Raw genomic sequence first — 19,548 nt, 5'->3', positions numbered from 1 at the left:
TGCCTAGTCCCAGAAATTAAATCAGAGAAGTCGAGGAAACAAAGTGAAGAGTTGGATGTGGAGCATGTAATAGTGAGAGAAGGATGGAAATTGGAAGCAAAGTTGAAGAAATTTTCCAGTTCAGGGTGAGAACAGGAAATGGCACTGATACTATCATTAATGTACCAGAAAAAGAGATGAATGAGTAGGACTGAGTAGGAATGTTCCACATATCCCACAAAAAGCCAAAGATATCTAGGACCCATGTGGGTACATATAGAAATACTTTTCATTTGGACAAAGTGATTGAAATTAAAGAAGTTATTCAGAATGAGAACAAGTTCAGCCAAATGGAAGGGTGTAGGTGTTGAAGGGAGAAGCAGAGAAGCGGAGGGGGATGGAGTTGTAGAGGGATTCACCGTCCATGGTGAAGAGGAGATGGTTAAGGTCATGAAACTGGAAACTGTTAAACTGACATTGGAAGAGCTGCAGATGTGGGTGGGAAGAAACTGGTCAAGGGGAGAAAAAATAAATTTGAGATAGGAAGAAATCAGTTTAGTGGGGCAGGGACAGGCCGAAATTATAGATCTGCTAGGGAAGTCCTATTAATGGCTTTGGGAAATAAGATATAAATGTGCTGTTTAGGGTTAAAGGACTATGAGGTTTGAGGCTATGGAAGCCAATTTGCAGTATAGTCCCAATTAAGGACACTAAATGTGAGAAATGGCCAATGAAACTGTTTTGGGTGGCATTGATTGAGGGAGGGATGCTGGCCATGCTACTGAGACAGCTCTCTGCTCTTCTTCACTTTAATGCAATAAAGATGCTTTCATTCCCCTCGCACTCACAATTATCAGTTGCTCATTCATCCATTAGAGATCTGTCCTCTCTAATGATCTGCCTCGTTCCCTTCCAACCTCTTTTCCTGTTTTGAAAACCTTCTTAAAACTTTCCTCTGTGTTCAGCCTCTCATACCAACCCAATCTGTTTTTACTTTTTTCTATAGCCCTCACTCACTGTATTTCCTATTTAATGTAAAGTGCTTCAAAATATCTTCCTGGGTATGGTACAACATTCATCAGGGTTCCCCAAATTCCAATGATAACATCAGAGAAGCTAGGCAAAAATCCCAAAGAAACTCACTGCCAACTGCACTCTGGGCCTCAGGAGTCCCTGTCCTCACTTGCATTTCTTTATACCTCTGCTCTTGTAGAGGAAGGTGGAATCCCAGTCCCACAAAGGCTTCCCAGAAGCTCTGCCTTAATAGCAGAACCTGACATATTGTATTTTAGATCCAACTGAACTTGTGAACAGCCCTTGCCAAAATTACAGCAGGCGTTCACTGGAGTGTTTTCAGCCACTGTGGGTTCAAATTTTGATATCGTTTGCAAATTTTCTGGGTGGTTTGTTTCAAAAGAAAGGTCGGGGGGTGGAAAGGTCATTTAATCCTGACTGTTACTTATGATTCGATAGATGCCATCTACAATAAGTGCTCCGCACACTCAGTAAGTAATAAATTTTCATCTGTGGATGAAGTTTAGCTAAACATAACATGAATAAATAGTTGTAAAAGTCATTTTATTATCAGTCCAGCAAGAAAATCCTACCTATGTTCAATGGCAGCCTTTATGACACTGCTATTGCTGTCCTCATCTAACCTCTGATGGCTACTCACACATTCGTACAAATTATGTCACACATACCACACAATTTCATCTCCTTCATATGTCCACATTGCCCACATTAAGGCTTTGTATGTCCCACTGAGAGCGTAAACAGAGGTGGGCGAGCACTGAAAATAAGAGTACCAGCTGCATGCTGGCATCTCATTGCTATTCCCACACCTATTAATTGGATGTCCAACCTGCCTTCCAGCCAGTTAACAGGCCAGCTTGTGAAAATCGCGGCTTGTGACTATATCCCCTTGAGGGTAGGAACAGCTTCCAGAAACAGTCTCAATATCCCTTTACCAACCTCATTGAGAAAATCAGGCCCCCAGAGTCTAATTTTACCTCCCCCTGCCTGGTGGAATTTGGAAGGAGGGCAGGGAAAATAACAAGAAAAATACTTAGCCCCTGCAATCCCGGTACCACACTCCCTCTCTCACTGTTAACATTATGAGTACATTTTGAAACATTTGAGTCATATGATCTGTAAGTTCATTTATATGAACATGTGTGAAAAAGTAAGTTACCACTAACACAGAGAGCATGCATATGTATTATTTTGAGTTATTAATGTCAGCTTTTAAGAAAGATGTTAAAAACGTAGTACTGGCATACTAAAATAATGAAACTGATGAGTCAATCACAAGTTCCTTGATCTATTTCAATAGTTTATTTCATTCATATCTTTGTGAGATAACACACACTTCATAAACCATACTTAAAGCTATCTATTCATATTAAAAGCAGTAAACTGTTAAGCTGTACTTACTTGAGCAATTATGGTGATAAATTGGGACTATCACAGGAGTTGGGGCTGTCAGTAGAGTTGGTGCAAATTGGGGCTGCCACCAAGAATTGACAGGTTGCGAGTAGAAGCAGGGTTAATAATCTCCTAAATCTGGCACTAATTGCTGCCATATGGTGAATATTAGTTGGCTGGTCTGTAGACACAGAAGGTTCATCAAGCATTTTGTAAAACAAGCCTCACAAAGTCTTTGTTGCTGCAGGGCGAGTAAACTAAAAATCCCATACTTCATTGCTAGACAGATGAAATATTCTTCATTTATGGACAAGTGAGGTATTTGAGAAATGTGAATGCAACATTAATGCAGAAGTTCACATTTGTCAGGTTCCTTTTGTTAATAATGACAATTAATTGATAGAATGGAAACACTGGAAGCAGAGTGGTGGGCAATCATCATTTGATTTTGGATTTGTGATTTCCAAAAATGTAAGGAACAATTTGTTCTTTAGTTATCAAAAAAGTAAACTACCATTCCTCATGCCCCAGGCAAGTTACACAGATAGTAACTGGTAGGTTGTTATTGGCTTGTGAATTACTGAGAAGCTGGGATATTTCAGAATATACTGTTAGCAATAACAGCACTGCATATGTTTCCTGATGTTAATGTACATTTATTGTTGAGACATTCATGTTGTGTTCTTATTCTCTGCATGTCAATTTACCACCAACGGTTAATTAGGACATTCAACTGAATGAAAATTAAAGCTGTCAAACATATGGGCCAAAACTGCTGGTCAGCGTGGGTTGGAGGGCTCTGCTCGCCAAGGCGTAAAATGACGCACGGTGACGGTGGGCTTGCGTCCCGCACATCATTCAGATCTTCAGTTCGGCAGGTGCGCACTGGAGTCGGCTGCGCGCCTGCCGAACTGTCAAAGGCCCATTAAGGCCATTTAAATATCAATTAACCTAATTAACAGAGCTGCCCATCCAACCTAAGGTTGACGGGCAGGTGAAGAGCCCAGGCGGCTTTCGCATTTATCATGAAACCTCATCCACGGACGAGATGAGGTTTCATGAAGGTTTTTAAATTTTAATAAAATTTTTAAATAAAATTCGTAGCCATGTCCCAGCTCATGTGACACTGACACATGAGGGGGCAGTCTTAATTTTTTTTTTCCTTTATCCAAATTTTTTTAATGCAAACTAATCTCTGTGCCCCGACTCAGCCTACTCACCCCGCCCGCGGGGAGGGAGCACTCAGTGCTTCTGGGTGCACATCACGCTGGGCGGGCCTTATTTGGCTCATCCACGTAAAATGACGGTGCGCAGCCGATCACGGGCAGCAATTGGCTGTGCGCCCGCCCATGCCCGCTCCAGCTCAGTCCCCCAATGGGGAGAAAATTCTCCCCATTATATAGCAAATAAGTGTCCAAAGATATATTTAACCCAAAAAAATTAAAATATGGAGTAAACATATTGGTAGTAAAGGGTGGAAAAATTATGATGAAAGTGAAGGGACGAGAAACTCAACTGACAGTTGTTTGCTTTGTGCCTAAAAACAGGCCACGAGTTGAAAGGCATAGGGCAGGATTTCCCAGTCAGCGAGTGAGGGTTGGGGCCCACTTGCCGACGTGTAAAATGACGCGGGATGACGTCAGGCGGAACTCCCAAAGTCACCCCGCGTCATTTCAATTTTCAGGTCGGCGGGGGCTCAGCCAAATCAGCTGTGCGGCCACCGACCTGTCAATGACCTATTGAGGCCATTAACAAACTCATTAACATCATTATTGGATCCAAGGTTGGCGGGCAGGCTGGGAGCCTTGGCGGGCTTCAGAAAAAGGCTGAAACCTCATCCACAGGCAGGATGAGGTTTCATGTAGGTTTTTAAAAATTTAATAAAAGTTTAACTAAAAGTGATGGACATGTTCCAACTCATGTGACAGTGTCACATGGGGGACATGTCAGGGGAATTTTATTTTTCTATTTTTAGCATTTTTACATTTGGAGCCGATCTCCCTGAGGCAGCGCTTAGCCTCAGGGAGATGAGTGAGCTCTTTCACGTTCATGCGCTAAAGAGTGCACTCTTGGCTCAGGGAATACCGCCCCCCCCACCCAACCCCAGCCCGCACAGAGAGCGCATAGTGCTTCCTGGTGGACGTCATGCTGGGTGGGCCTTAATTGGCCCGCCCACATAAAACGGCGGTGCGCCCCCAATTGGGGAGCGCCGATTGGAGACACACCTCCAAGTGCTGCTCCTGAACTTCGGGGGGAGAATTCTGCCCATGGGGTGATTGTCTTGATTGTAGACTTGTCAATAATATTTAATAAAGCCTTGCAGGTTGCTGCCTTCCTATGACCAACCTGATTAATTCCAGGACAGGAAGGCTTGTGGACAGCCTTTCCATTCCACTGCCAAATGAAGCCCTTAAGTCAGCGCAGGAGACTTGCCATACAGAGGGTGGTGGGGTGTGGTGGGGGGTTGTTCCATCAGTTAGGGGCATTCAGTACTTGATTGATGGCAGTACGGGACCCTTTGAGTTTTGCTCCCTACCCTAACTGCTGACACCCTACACACCCTCCCCTTGTGACCCCTCCACACATCATGTCCCACCTGTGCCTGGGTTGCTCCTCGATCTTAGACCTCAGGTGGTTGTCATTTCAGCAGCAGCAGCCACTTCCCTGGTGGCGCTACCGAGTACAGAAGAGCTGTTGGCCTTTGATTGACTGGCAGCTCTCGGCAGATGAAACCTCTGCCCTTGAGGCCTTAATCCTGGGGAAAGGCCCACCACTGGCATGTTAATTGCCTGAGTGGCACAAGATGTGGTTGGCCTTCCTGAAACGAGGTTACGCAAGGCTCTTGCTGGCTTTTCAGCTGGGGGCTGAGACCCCCGTCGCCTCCACATACTTCCGCCCATGAACACCCTCCTAAAATCAGAAGGGTCCTCCTTTAGCTATACAGACCTTAGTCTGATGACATTATCAGCCTTTGATTGTGACTGCAATTTTAACTGCTGCCAGAGTGGCAAAGCCGTTATGGCTATTCCGCTGGTTGAAGGCAGTGCGAAGAGAAGTGGGGCCAAGAAGTGGGTTTTTAACATTTTTCTATTTTGCTTCACACAAGGCAAGCACAGGCCTTTTTAGCCCTGCCTCTCCCACCACTACTTTCACACCCGCAATGTGCTCCTGAACTCCCACTCCATAATCTACCTTATTTTTCTATTTTTAGCATTTTTACATTTGGAGCCGATCTCCCTGAGGCAGCGCTTAGCCTCAGGGAGATGAGTGCGCTCTTTTACGTGCATGCGCGAAAGAGTGCACTCTTGGCTCAGGGAATCTCCCCCCCACCTCCCCCCACCCCTGGCCCCAGCCCGCACAGAGAGCGCATAGTGCTTCCTGGTGGACGTCACGCTGGGTGGGCCTTAATTGGCCCGCCCACATAAAACGGCGGTGCGCCCCCAATTGGGTGAATGTTCCTTTGATGCTGGCCATTGATCTCTTGTTGCATAAAATTATGCTGCCACATTGCCTGCTGCCGTTTTCTTTCATAGAAATATAGAAACTAGGAGCAGGAGTAGGCCATTTGGCCCTTCAAGCCTGCTCTGCCATTCATTATGATCATGCCTGATCATCCAACTCAATAGCCAGCTCCCACTTTCTCCCCTATCCTTTGATCCCATTTGCCCCAAGAGCTATATCAAACTCCTTCTTGAAAACATACAATGCTTTGGTCTCAACTACTTTCTGTGGTAGCAAATTCCACAGGCTCGTCACTCTCTGGGTGAAGACATATCTCCTCATCTCAGTCCTAAATGGTCTACCCCATATCCTCAGACTGTGACCCCTGGTTCTGGACTCCCCCACCATCGGGAACATCCTTCCTGCATATACCCTGTCTAGCCCTGTTAGAATTTTATGGGTTTCTATGAGATCCCTCATCATTCTCCTGAACTCCAGTAAATATAATCCTAACCGACTCAATCTCTCCTCATATGTCAGTCATGCCATCCTAGAAATCAGTCTGGTAAACCTTTGTTGCATTTCCTCTATAGCAAGAATATCCTTCCTCAGATAAGGAGACCAAACTGCACACAATATTCCAGGCGTGGTCTAACCAAGGCCCTGTATAATTGCAGCAAGACATCCCTGTTCCTGTACTCGAATCCTCTCACTATGAAGGCCAACAAAACACTTGCCTTCTTTACCGCCTGCTGCACCTGCATGCTTACCTTCAGCGACTGGTGTACAACGACTCCCAGGTCTCGTTGCACATTCCCCTCTCTCAATTTACAGCCATTTAGATAATAATTTGCCTTACTGCTTTTGCTACCAAAGAGGATAACCTCACATTTATCGACATTATACTGCATCTGCCATGCATTTGTCCACTCACTCAGCTTGTCCAAATCACACCGAAGCATCTCTGCATCCTCCTCACAGCTCACCCTCCCACCCTGCTTTGTGTCATCTGCAAATTCGGAGATATTACATTTAGTTCCTTCATCTAAATCATTAGTATATATTGTGAATAGCTGGGGTCCCAGCACTGATCTCTGCCGTACCCCACTAGTCACTGCCTGCCATTCGGAAAAAGACCCGTTTATTTCTACTCTTTGTTTCCTGTCTACCAACCAGTTTTCTATCCATCTCAGTACACTACCCCCAATCCCATGCGCTTTAAGTTTACATGCTAATCTCTCACGTGGGACTGAAAGTTCAAATAAACTATATCCACGCCCTCTCATCAACTCTACTGGTTACATTCTCGAAAAATTCCAGTAGATTTGTCAAGCATGATTTCCCTTTCGTTAATCCATGCTGACTCTGTCTGATTCTGCCACTGTTTTCCAAGTGATCAGCTATTAAATCTTTTCTAATGGACTCTAGAATTTTCCCCACTACCGATGTCAGGCTGACTGGTCTATAATTCCCTGTTTTCCTTTTCATGCAGGCAGCTGGCTGGCAACATAAGGCTGAAGCCCATCAATTAAAATTGCAGGTCTCATGCTGCTGAGGTCTGGAGAGTTGGCACTCATCTGCTTATCCAATTTGCATTAAAATCAGACCTATGTGTTGTCCTGTTCCTCAGAGCTACACCCCAAATCCATTATTACCTCAGGCAGTCAGTGGTGCTGTTTAGATCTAAAGGTGGAAAGCTTAAAGAGAAGACTTACGGAATGGTGCTAAGTAACTATTTTGCATCCGTTTTTACAGAAGAGGTGGATATTGAAATAATGAGACATGAGAGTAGAATAGCTACTGAAATATGCTATTCAAAAAGAAATTCAAAGTTACTCAAGTTTTAGATAGATAAAGCAGCAAGAGTTAATGGTTTACATTTGAGGATTCCTGAATACCTCGGGAAGGCTGGAGATTTGGCCATAACATTTCAAAATCTTTGGAAAGGAAAATTGTGCCAGAGGGAGGGAGACAAATCTGATACTGCTTTCCAAAATAGAGACAAAGGATTATTTAAGAAATAATGTGATGGTCTTACTTCAGTTATTGTCAAACCAGATTCTATAACCTCAGGTCAAATCACTAAGAACTCGGGTAACAGCATGAATTTCTAAAAAAAAAACGAGAGTTCGCTTCAAAAGTTCTTCAGAATTCATGAAGAGTTACATCTTAGGCAGACCCTTGGGATCGAGGATGACTTACTCCCACTCTGGTTTGATCGGTTCTGAGATGGCTGATAAGTCCATGTGCAATCTGCAGTTGATGCCACATGTGGGGCAGGTGGTGCTCGAAGAGCTGGGTAGATGTGTTGTATGGAGGTTTGTGCACTCCCTCTAATGTCTTGACTTTGCGTCTGCACATCCCCATTGAAGTCTCTTGATGTATTCAGTGCCTTCCCAAATGATCCTTCTCCATTTTGGTCAGTAAGATATAATAGAAAGTGTAGATATAGGAGAGATTAGACTTGAGATACATGGATTTCAAAAAAAGCATTTGTCCAGGTACCACATAAGAAATTTATGGTCCATAGAATTCGGGAGAACTGACATGGAGGTAATTTAAGGACGACCTGTAGGCTGCATCAAACCTCGTTTTGTTGAATGCAGCTGGCATCTACTTCCTCAGGACAAACATATGGGCAGAATCTTCTGTTCGGCGAACGGTGGCGGGGCCCACTCGCCGATGCGTAATATAACGCAGGATGACATCAGGCATGCATCCCGACGTCACCTCGCATCATTTAGATTTTCAGGTCGGCAGGCACACAGCAGAGTCGGCTGCATGCCCGCTGACCTGTCAATAGCCTATTAAGGCCATTACAAAATGAATTGAAATCATTAATGGACCTTAAGGTTGGCAGGCAGACCGGGAGCCTTGGCGGGCTTCTGAAAAAGCATGTAACTTCACCCACGGGCGGGATGAGGTTTCATGAGTGATTTGAAAATCTCAGAGTATTTCAAAATAAAAGTTATGGACATGTCCCAACTCGTGTGACGATGCCACATGATGAGACATGGCAGCGACATTTTTTTCTCACCTTCATTTGAAGCCAATCTCCCTAAGGCAGCATTTTGCCTCAGGGAGATCTATGGGCTTTTTTGAGTGCATGCGTGAAAGAGAGCAATCCCGGCTCAGGGAACCCCCCACCGTCTGCACAGGGAGTGCACAGTGCTTCCTGGCGGACGTCATGCTGGGAGGGCTTTAATTGGCCCGCCCACGTAAAATGGCGGCATGCCCCTAACTGGGGATGCTGATTGGGAACGCACCCACCCACACCCGCTCCTGCGCATCCCCCTGACAGGAAGAAAATATTGCCCTATGTAGCAAATGGGACCTCAAATAAATCTTATTTACAATTCTTATTTGCATTTTGAGCATTTAACCCACTGCAGTGTCTAATAACCAGAATGGCAGAAGTTTCTGAATTGGAGGTCTTTCAGCCTATTGTACCTGTGCTTAAAAAGCGTTCATACTAGAGAAACCTACTTCCATTCACTTCATGCTGAACTTTTTCTGTAATCTTTAAATTCTTTGATCTAATTAGGAATATCTAATTCCTGCTTACATGACTAGCTCAACAGGAACTTCTTGCACTTGTTACAGGCAGGAGAGACAGGCAGACTATACTTCCTTCCTCTCACCAACTGTCCGTAAGCAGAAGGTGTTTTGAATTATTTTAAAAGTATGCTGTGGTGTGTTTTCTCCCAACCCCCTTTTTTGTGATCCTATTTACTAATAACTCACAGTAAACTTCCATTATGATTAATGAGAAAGTTAGCTTATGCACATTCAAAACCTAGGGGAGGAGTGTTTGCAATGTCCCACTCCACATCACACACACACAGTAAGAGGGGATAGGAAAAAAATAAAAAATTACAACTATGGATAGTACAGTACAAGAACCACAGAAAAGAATATTAGCTCATGCGATTGTCAGAGTACAATGGGTTCTTTCAAGCAGGAGCTAGAGTTCAGCTGACTGAAGACCAGAGGTGTAGAGTTCTCTTTAGGGCAGAATTTTGCCCTTGGTGGTCAGGTTTGGTGGAGGCCGGCAGGGGGGTCGGGAAGCTGACCATTTCCCGCAATGGGCACTGCACCACAATCTCATGCTGGTGGGCCAATTAAGGCCTGCCCAGCGTGAAATGCAAGCTGCAGCGCTGAGCACTGTCTGTGTGGGGGGAGGAGGGTGAGCGGGCCGAGCACGAACATTGCACACGGAGCTGCCTCAGGGAGATGAAGAGATATAACAAAAGATAACAAAGAAAGTAAAAATGTAATAAAACATGTCCCCTCATGTGACTCTGTCATGAGCATGGACAAGTTATATATTCAATAGCAAAACTTTTATTTTATTTTTATTTGCTTTTGGAAAACTCACCCCACGCGTGGATGAGGTTTCCAAAAAAATTCAAAGGTTGCTTGCCCTTTTCGCCTGCCCACCAACCATTAGGCTGGACGGGCAGTGAAAAATTTATCTTAATTGATTATTTACTGGCTTTAACAGGCTTTTTATTTGCCAGCGGGCATGCTGCCGACTCCAGCATGCACCTGCCGACCAAACTATTGCCTGACTGCGCGTTGATGTCGGCACGCTCGGCCGGCATCAACATGCATCATTTCATTCTCGAGCAGGTCGGACATGTGCCTGCCTGTCGAGTGGAAATTTCTGCTCTTAAAGTTGGTGCTGATAATACAAAATGAAGCTGGTGCATAGAAACTGGGTCGGTTCTATAGGTGATCGGACAAAATTTTCCAGCAGAGGCAGGCTTCTAGAAGCAGGCTTTTGTTCAGCCTGGAGTTCTGCTTCTTGACATTCAGCAGTTGGATGTTAAACAGCAGATTGAGAGTTTCTCAGTTCTCAAGCGAGTATAGAGATTTCAAAATGGTCACTTGAGTCATGTGACCTTTCTGCACAATGATTTCAAGGGGGATGTTATTCCAGTGTCTGGAACTGGCTTTGATTTCAGGGCTGATAATGTCCCAGCCATTAGCTTTTGGAAGAGCTACCATCCCTATTGAGGGTCTTGTGTCAGGAAGCCATTGTCTAGGCAGACCCTCAGACTCTGCTAGCAGAGTAGGCTTATCAAAATGCAAATGATGTCCATTGTCCCCTCAATGGTCTCCTTCTAAAATGGACCTGAACATTCCCAGGTGTGAGATGAATCTGTTAACAGCTCTGCAGGCATAACGAGTTTTGATCTGTGAGTCCCCTGGTTTTGTGATTATAATTTCTTTACAATTGAGCATGAAATTCCACAATGATAAGAGGGAGATCCTTCTGTTCTTGTAACTTCCATTGGTAGATTCCAGAACGAAGGGCCAATCATGTGGTCATGTGACTTATGGCAGCCAACTTTTTTTGGTTCAACAGAAAGTCCATTTTTAAAAAACACAAAAAGGATAAAGTTTATATATAAAAATTTGAATTTCTTTTCATATCATATTGACTTAATGCACTGGACAAAACATCCCAAGGCATTTTGACAAGGGGCTGGAGATCCCTGAGGCAGTAAAAGAGGAAATTAGAAAATATAACCAAAGGAAAAGGGATTAAGGAAATTTTGAAGGCATGGAAATGTAATAGTGAAAGGTTTTGGAAGAGATTCAGACTGCATTCCCATTTGATTAAAGGCTTTACCACCAGTGATGTATGAAAGGAAGGAGGAAACATAGGTTCATCTTCAGTAACCAATTCTGGTAAAGTGTTCCATATTCTAACAACCATGTGAATGAAACATTACTCCTGACACTCTTCCCATGTTCGTACTCCCCTTGTTTTTGATCGACAACTGAGTGGAAATAATGGGGGAAGTTTTAGCATGGAGAGGGCATAGGTTTAGGTGCGCGCAGAGTATTAAAGTCAGTAAAAATAAAATCACATCCAGAAGATGGTACAACACACTGACTTCATGATTTAACTTATGTACATTTTGTTGCTTATGCATAACCATTTCCGGAGTTGTGGGTTAGTGATTTGAATATGGAAATCACTGAAGTGCAGAGTTATTTCACCTGACATTTAAATTAAGCATCACATGCCTGGATTTCCATGGCTTCCTGAAATTCATAATTGAAACCAAAGTGAGCAGGGAGTGGCAATTCATGGGGCTCAGTAAAAGCTGGACAAACAAACTGTTCATAGCAGCTTTCATATTGACTAGTAGAATGCATGTACTGGGAGGTTAATTTCTGCACCTTGGGGATTGCTAAGACTCAAGACCAGGATAGGTGAGCCATGGCTGCCTCTGATTGGATGAGGGGGAAGAGGTCCATCAGTATCAGCAGGAGCCTTCTGTAGAGAGACTTGCAGGTAGTCAGCAGAAAAGGGGATCAGCAGAGAGGGAAGAAGCAGGGAGGAGAGCAGCAGAAGGGTTGAGTTTACAGCAGGCTCCCACTAGCATAATACTAGCAGAAGCTCAGCATTCTTGGCCTCTGGGAAGAGCAGTGGTTCTGGAAGCTAAAATTGTCTTATCAGTTGATGGCAGATACCTGTCATCTTCTAGTAGAAAATTTACGATCTGGCAGACCTGGTAACCATGGATTACCAGCAACTATTGTGATGGAATCTGTGCTTTCAAAGCTTATTTTTTTAGGCAGACCCTAGCTGAAAACACAAACTGAATAAGAAAACCAAGAAAAGAAATTGAAGAAGGAAACTGACCCTCCTAGTTTCTAAGGAATCAAAAACTGACACAGAGATTTGGAAACCAAAACTTCTTGGTAGGCTGAAACTAGTTGAGGCAATTTGCAAGAATACAGAGTCATCCAAACTTGGTAGTAGCAATTGATAAGTCCAGTGGTGCAGTATAAACAAGCTGAAGAAGACAGAGTCCAGATCTAGAAGCTGAGAATAAGTTGCTGCACCTGTTTCTGCTACTAGGAGGTAACATTGGTGGATCTAAGCCATTCAGACTGAGGTGAGGAGGTTCTGTAGACATGTGCCAATTGTGGTGAAGGCCACGCCTGCGGAACTGGGGTTGGTTGTGCTCTGCCGTCAGCTGGGGATCAGGCCATCACCTGGAAGGAGGAGCTGAAATTCCTTTAAGGAAGACAAGAGTTTTGAAGGAGTTTGGGCGGTGTTTTACGATCTCATCGTTGCGGGAGCATGGCCTTAAAACGATGTCGGCCATTCAGAAGTCCATTGATTTGGATGGGACCGTAAGGCCCCACCAACGTAAAATTCTGCCCTTTGTGACTGAGTTTGCTGACCTGTATACTGTGGACTGTCGAGGCAATTCATAAGATTTTTCTTAGTTGTATCTGCCATCTAATGTGTGATTTGTAATTTATAATTGAGCACAATCTTCCTGTTAATTCCTGTTTAACTTACATTGATTCTGAGTGTTAGGGTATAGGAGGTTATCTAAGATAATCCTTTGTGTTTGTTTTGTTTGATTCTTGTATAGTAAAAGATATATTTTCTGTTTTAAACCATGGAATCTGGCTTCATTCTTTTAGTAATTAATTGGATTTCGATTGGAATTTATTCATTTCTAAAAGAAACACGTTACTGGTCTCTACTGAGTCATAAGACTGCAAATAACCACCACCCTCAACAATTTTTTCTTTGGGTCCTTCCCAGAACATAGCCAGAGACATATCCAAGGTCTCCTAGTCAGCTGCACATAACTTCATAAGGCAGGTCACTGATGGATTATTTTATGTCAATTCTGCCTGTAATGATGCAGTTCAGAATGAGTGGGTGCTTGGGTTCACACTATAGAGAGAGAGCAATGGTGCACTCACAAGGTAAGCAGATTGAAGAATGATTTGATGAGTAAGCTTGACATGGTGGGGTGAAATAGTTGGTGATGATGAGCACAGCAGGTGTAGGTGAATATGCAACTGTATATTTTCCTGACCTGGTTAAGTCATTAAAGCATTTCCTGCATTGAATCTAGGAATGTGGTACAATGTTACTCTTGTTGACTTCCTCAGCCACCTCCAGCAAACCTACTTTCTCCCATTGCTGGTGAAGAGTACCTCTTTCCAACTCCTCGCTGCCCAATAATAAATCAATCAAGACATTGCAAAAACCGGGTGAGGTGCAGCCTTGGAGCATCTTGACTCCATCTTCGACAATTACTTTCTCTGTGAAAATCCTCCCAATTCCTCTAAATTCCTTCATTAGACGTCTCTATGAGTTTTTTTTCAGAGTTTTGAAGAAGAGTCATGTGGACTTGAAACATTAACTCGGTTTCTCTCTCCATAGATGCTGTCAGACCTGCTGAGTTTTTCCTGCATTTTCTGTTTTTATTTCAAATTTCCAGCATCTGCAGTATTTTGCTTTTATCCCATCATTAGCTTATTCCTTGAAATTGTTGACATTGTGCCTTGTAGGTCTGCACCATGCCCACTTCCACACATTTGATTCTAAATCCAAAAGAAATATTATAAATAGGTGGCTGTGTTAAAATACCACAGACAGGCTTTCAACCACATGTTAGATCCTTCTGAAATGCACCTATCTGGGTTATCATCAGGGACAATCTTTCAAAATCTACCTCTCAAACTTTTCATTATTTAAAAAAAAAGATCCCATTAGGTTGCCAGCAACTATCTCTGCTCCATGCTGCAGTTAGGGCTCAGACATTGAAGGAAGGGAAGAGCTGGACATCTTCATGAATGTCTAGAGGTTGGATTGTGTGGCATGGGGTGGTAAAATTGAATTGTGGGGCATCCAGTCAGAGTTACTTAGTTATTCTATCCAGCTTTTACCACCTTCCCTCAGTGGACAGTTGTCTGGAGACCTGGGAAACCTGGCCAGCCAACTTTAAATCTGCAACAGAGGTAAAATTATAGATATGTGGCCTCATTAAAATATCTGGCCCACCTCTGGAGAGCAGTTCAGTCACCTGCACTCCCACACCATCCCCTCACCACCTCCTTTCAAAATTAAAGTGGGTGACTTGGAGATGGATTGGGTGGGGTTTCCCATTGCTTTTTTTTATCCTCCAAACTAGGTCCCTGCTCATCTCCAACTCATCTTGGGGATTTAAGTTCCTCCCAAAGTGTCCAAAACTACACATGATATCCTAACTTTGGCCGAACTACTGACTGTATATATTCAGCTTTACCTTATTCCTTTGTGTAGATTCATTACTGCTGTCATGAATGTGTAGTTGTGATGCTATAGATTTTGCAAAAATAGCTCATCTTTCTTTTAAAGGGACACAAGAAGCCTTAAAGATGGCTGCCAAACATCACCTGACCTTTTACAACTGCAATGTGGTCAAGCTGTAGAAGGCTCCAGGTGGTAGACATATCTAGACATATGAAGACATTTGAAATTCAATTTGCATTTCCACAAGAATAAGCAGAAATTCATTGTGGCCTCCCTGGAGGTGCGAATTGCTGCTTCATATCTTTCACAAGAAACTTTTTCTCTCCCCCAGAACCAGCTGGATCTTCCGAGTCTACCTGAAAAAGTCAAAAAATGAGTAGTTGACTCCTGAAACCATCACAGTTGCTAAGCTGGCCCTCAAGTTTCAACGCCTTCACTTTGGAAAGAAGGAATTCAAGCAATGGGCCCACAACAATATCTCACAAAGACCGATTTGAAAACTCATCTTTAAGTAACTCTTTTTATCTTTATCTGCTTTTAATCTTTATAACTGTATTTTAATTAACTTTAAGTTTTTCACTTAAATAACTTTCAGCAGTAGTTTTATAATGAACTAATCTTTATCTTTTTTAAGACTAAAGCTTGTCCGCTGTGTTATTTTTAAATTGAACCACTCATAAACTAAAAGGGGGCTACATACACCCAGTCAAATTCTTAGCTCACGGACCACTTTAAGGGAATCTCTTTTACGTGGTCATGGCACTACCTTCTGGTTTAGTATTCAATGTCCTTCACATAAAATCCAGAATTTTGTTTGCCACTTTTATCACTTTTTTGATCTGAAATTCTGCTTTTAAACATACTTGCATTCCTGGAATCTTCTGTTCTTTCCCTTTATTGAGAATAATCTATCTTATATCCTTTACAACCAAATTATACATTACTTTTACCTGTAGTGAATTGTACGTGTCAATTTTCTTCTCTGTTCTTGTTGTCCTGCAATCCCTCACATTCAATCTAACAGTCATGCTCTCTAACTGGAAATTTTCAGCAATTTTCTTATTTTATTTCTTCTATGCCTGAGTCAAAATATTCATTGCATAGAGGTAAAAACTGAGGTATTTGGAAAACACTGCCTGCTATATCTTGCTGATTCGAGAAACACCTATTCTGTTTTCTATTGCTATTTTTTAAAATATTCTGACAACCTCTACATGCTGTTAGTTTATTAATGACAGTTTAATCTACACATAAAGTTTCTTTTTTGGCACAAAATAGAACAACTTTTGAGCATTCAAATATATCAAATCTAATCTGTTCACTTTATTTATATAATCTGTACTTTTCTCCAAGAATTGGAATAACATTTTAGTGCTCATTATAAATCTGTGTTCATTAATTCATCCATGTCTTTATAAATATTCTGCTTCATTATTGTCTTAAACAGTTTTTCTACTACCAACTGGCATGTAATTGTGGGAGGTATTGCTTTCTTTTTTACCAACATCAGCATAACAAACATAATCCAATTCTTTGGGACAATTCTGCTTTCATCCACTTTTCAGAAAATTTTAGTTTTTACTGTATTAAATTGAAAAAGGGAAAGTGCGTGGGTGTGATTAATTATTATTCAATCTATTGGAAGTGTTTTCAATCTACTGGAAGTTGTCAGCAACAACCAGACAAATACCATTATGCATCTTGAGAAGATTTGGGTATAAGTCAAAATACCTTCTTTCAATTTATCACACATCAAACCCTAATGATGGCCTCAGCGTGACTGCTTGGATCACAGTTAAACTAAATCTACATTAGAATATGCGTAATAATGTTAACATCATCCAAAGTTCCCTCATCTATACAAATATTCCACTTGACAATAAAGAATTGCTAAAATTCCAAACATTCCAAGAATTAGGTCTTCCACAGTCTCAAAGGATCATCCCAAGCTGATTTTGTAATAGGATAAAACTGTGGAATATCACATATTTCATAATTTTGTTCTTTCCATATATATTTGTAATGTGTGTTACATTAGAGGTAAAAAAAAATACAGCACACTATGAGCAAAAACACCTGCTAAGTAAAAAACATTCTTAGGATAGCCTTAATGTGGTAACACTGCATCTAACAAAATCTGTCCTGCGTCAAGAAAAGTGTTTTAATATTGCATTTTATAATCTCAGCTTTTAAAATTAGAACCACCCAAATGGACATCCAAGAGACAAGTGATCTTCATTCATGCATTGAAAATAAAAAGAACTATAAAATACAAATGAAGACTAATAAACACTTCAGAAGGAAATATTGTTGAAACATTAGATCAAAACTATTAATTAATATTTCCACATGAACTGGAACAACTTTCTTATACCTACTTTGTCATTCACAGAAATTATTACTGTGTTTTGATGAGGCTATATTAAATGCAGTATGGGATATTGTTATGATCCCAGCTGATGTTACAGCTGGACAAGCCGGATCCCAGGGTGGAACCTGGCTTGATAGATCCTAACTTTTATTTGTTTGTTTAGATATGTGTAAAGTAGCTACTGAACAGAGTCACAGGTTTCGCTGATGAACTTTTAACAAAAGAATAAAACATTTATTTAACAAGAAAAGATGAACTATATTACAATACTTCTTCACCCACAACTATACCTTTACATATATATACAGATTTGTAAGCATAGCACAAGTAACAAAAACTATCTTATACTCTACTGTTTACAGTAAGTACACAGTCCATGTAAACCAATCAGCAACCTGTGGTCAGACACACCACACTCTGAAACCACCCCAAATAGATGCTATGAATCTCTCATCAATTCCCCCCAGATGCTTGTTACACTGTGAGCCAACCAGTCTCACTGAACTCTGTCTTTCACACGAGGGATTCCGGTCTCCACTCTCCAAGAGCTCACTTTCGAATCTTCCCCCAAACTAATGCTTCCTTGCAATTGCCTTCCGCAAGGGTCCACCTCCAGGGTTTCAAACTCCCCTTCCGATGTTCCTCTTCCCTGGATCACCATGTGCATTCAAGCTTTCTTCCATGCTCTCTCACCAACTCAGCCATCAATAGTACCACTGCTTCACTTGCCCATAGCAAAGAGTTACAGAACTTCAGTTGTCTCTTTGGACCTTCTGACTTTTCCCAAGCCTTTATCTCTGTAAGCTCGAAGCTTAGAGCCTTTCTCTCTGCTCCTTACTTTCACTTCCGCACAACAGGACCTGTTCCAGGTTCCATGTTCTTTCTTTAACTAGAAGGTTTTCTTGGGACTTTCTCTTGTTTCTGTCTCACTCCTTTGGCCTTGGAACCTTTTCATTCTTTTGGGAAATCTACTCTTTCTATGGATCCCTCTCCCAGTGTCCAGTCTCTCCTGGCAGCTGGCTTCAAGCCAACTGAACTCAAACTGCTTTCAATTCCTCTGCCTTTGTGTGTGTGTGTGTGTGTGTGTGTGTTTGGTGTGGGTAGGGCCTGCCTCTTTGCACAGTTTTTTCTAGTCTTGTGTTCGCTTTAACTTCTCTCAGAGTCGTAAAACTCATTAGAAATGCAGGCATCTTTTAAAGTGAAACTAAAACTTAATTTGATCTTTTCTTAACACACAAATACAGAAATATGAATCAAACTTAAACTTTAAAGCTAAAACTCATTCCCAACAGCCACAAATACAAATATAATGTATTAAACTGTCTCTATTTCCTAATAATATAAACCCCTTAATTCACTAATAAAAACAGGACAGTGCATAACTTCATAATATCAAATCTAAGAGCCTGGAGGGCATTTACAATACAAGTCAACAACTGTCCGCAAAAGTGCAATATTTATCAGAACACCACAAGTTTATCTGCAATGTGATCATATGGTAAACACTCTTCTGACTACTAAACACTTTATATTATCCAGTTATATACATAATATTTCTTAAACATCATTATTTCTATTAGATACTTCACAAGAATCTTTGATTTGGACACTTGGCCTCTGTGGTTTTAATTTCTTCCTAATATGTCTTGCCCTTGGAATTTTAATTTCGTTTAGAATGTTCCGTGCCTCTTTTTTGTCAGTGTGTGGTAACATAAGTGGCTATTTGTTTTCACATATTTTTTAATTTATTCCATTGCTTTTTCCACCTGTTCTTATGTCCTGATCCCTTGTCACTGGTAAGAAACTTTTTTTCCCCCTAGGAAAGTTTGGCATGCCATAATTGATTATTGGATGGCTAATGGAGGCAGGCTTTCTGAAGTGTCCTTTTAATTATCCCCACAGATTTTCTCCTGCTATTTGCCAATGGGCTATGGAGCAATGTGTCCTTTCAGTATTGTTCAGGAGATTACACAAGCTCAATACAAATCCCCCTGCCTTACTTTTGTCCCCAAAAGGATGCAAATGGTTTGCATTGCATCAGTATCTCTGATCCTTATGAAGCCATGTGGTTTATTTTGCGACCTCCTGACTAGGCTTTTAAATATTTCTGAGGCTGTGCAAATCTATTATTATGGATGAAGGGTCACAAGAAAATCTTTGTGAATCACATTGCACAATCCATCTCTCATTCCCCCTCCCTCAGCTACACATTATGCTATGTTTGAGAACACGAATTAGGAGTAGGAGTGGGCCACTCGGCTCCTCG

The sequence above is a fragment of the Carcharodon carcharias genome, chromosome 1 (genome assembly GCF_017639515.1).
Source record: "Carcharodon carcharias isolate sCarCar2 chromosome 1, sCarCar2.pri, whole genome shotgun sequence".
Lineage (NCBI taxonomy): Eukaryota > Metazoa > Chordata > Chondrichthyes > Lamniformes > Lamnidae > Carcharodon > Carcharodon carcharias.
Note: the sequence above shows the minus strand (reverse complement) of the source record.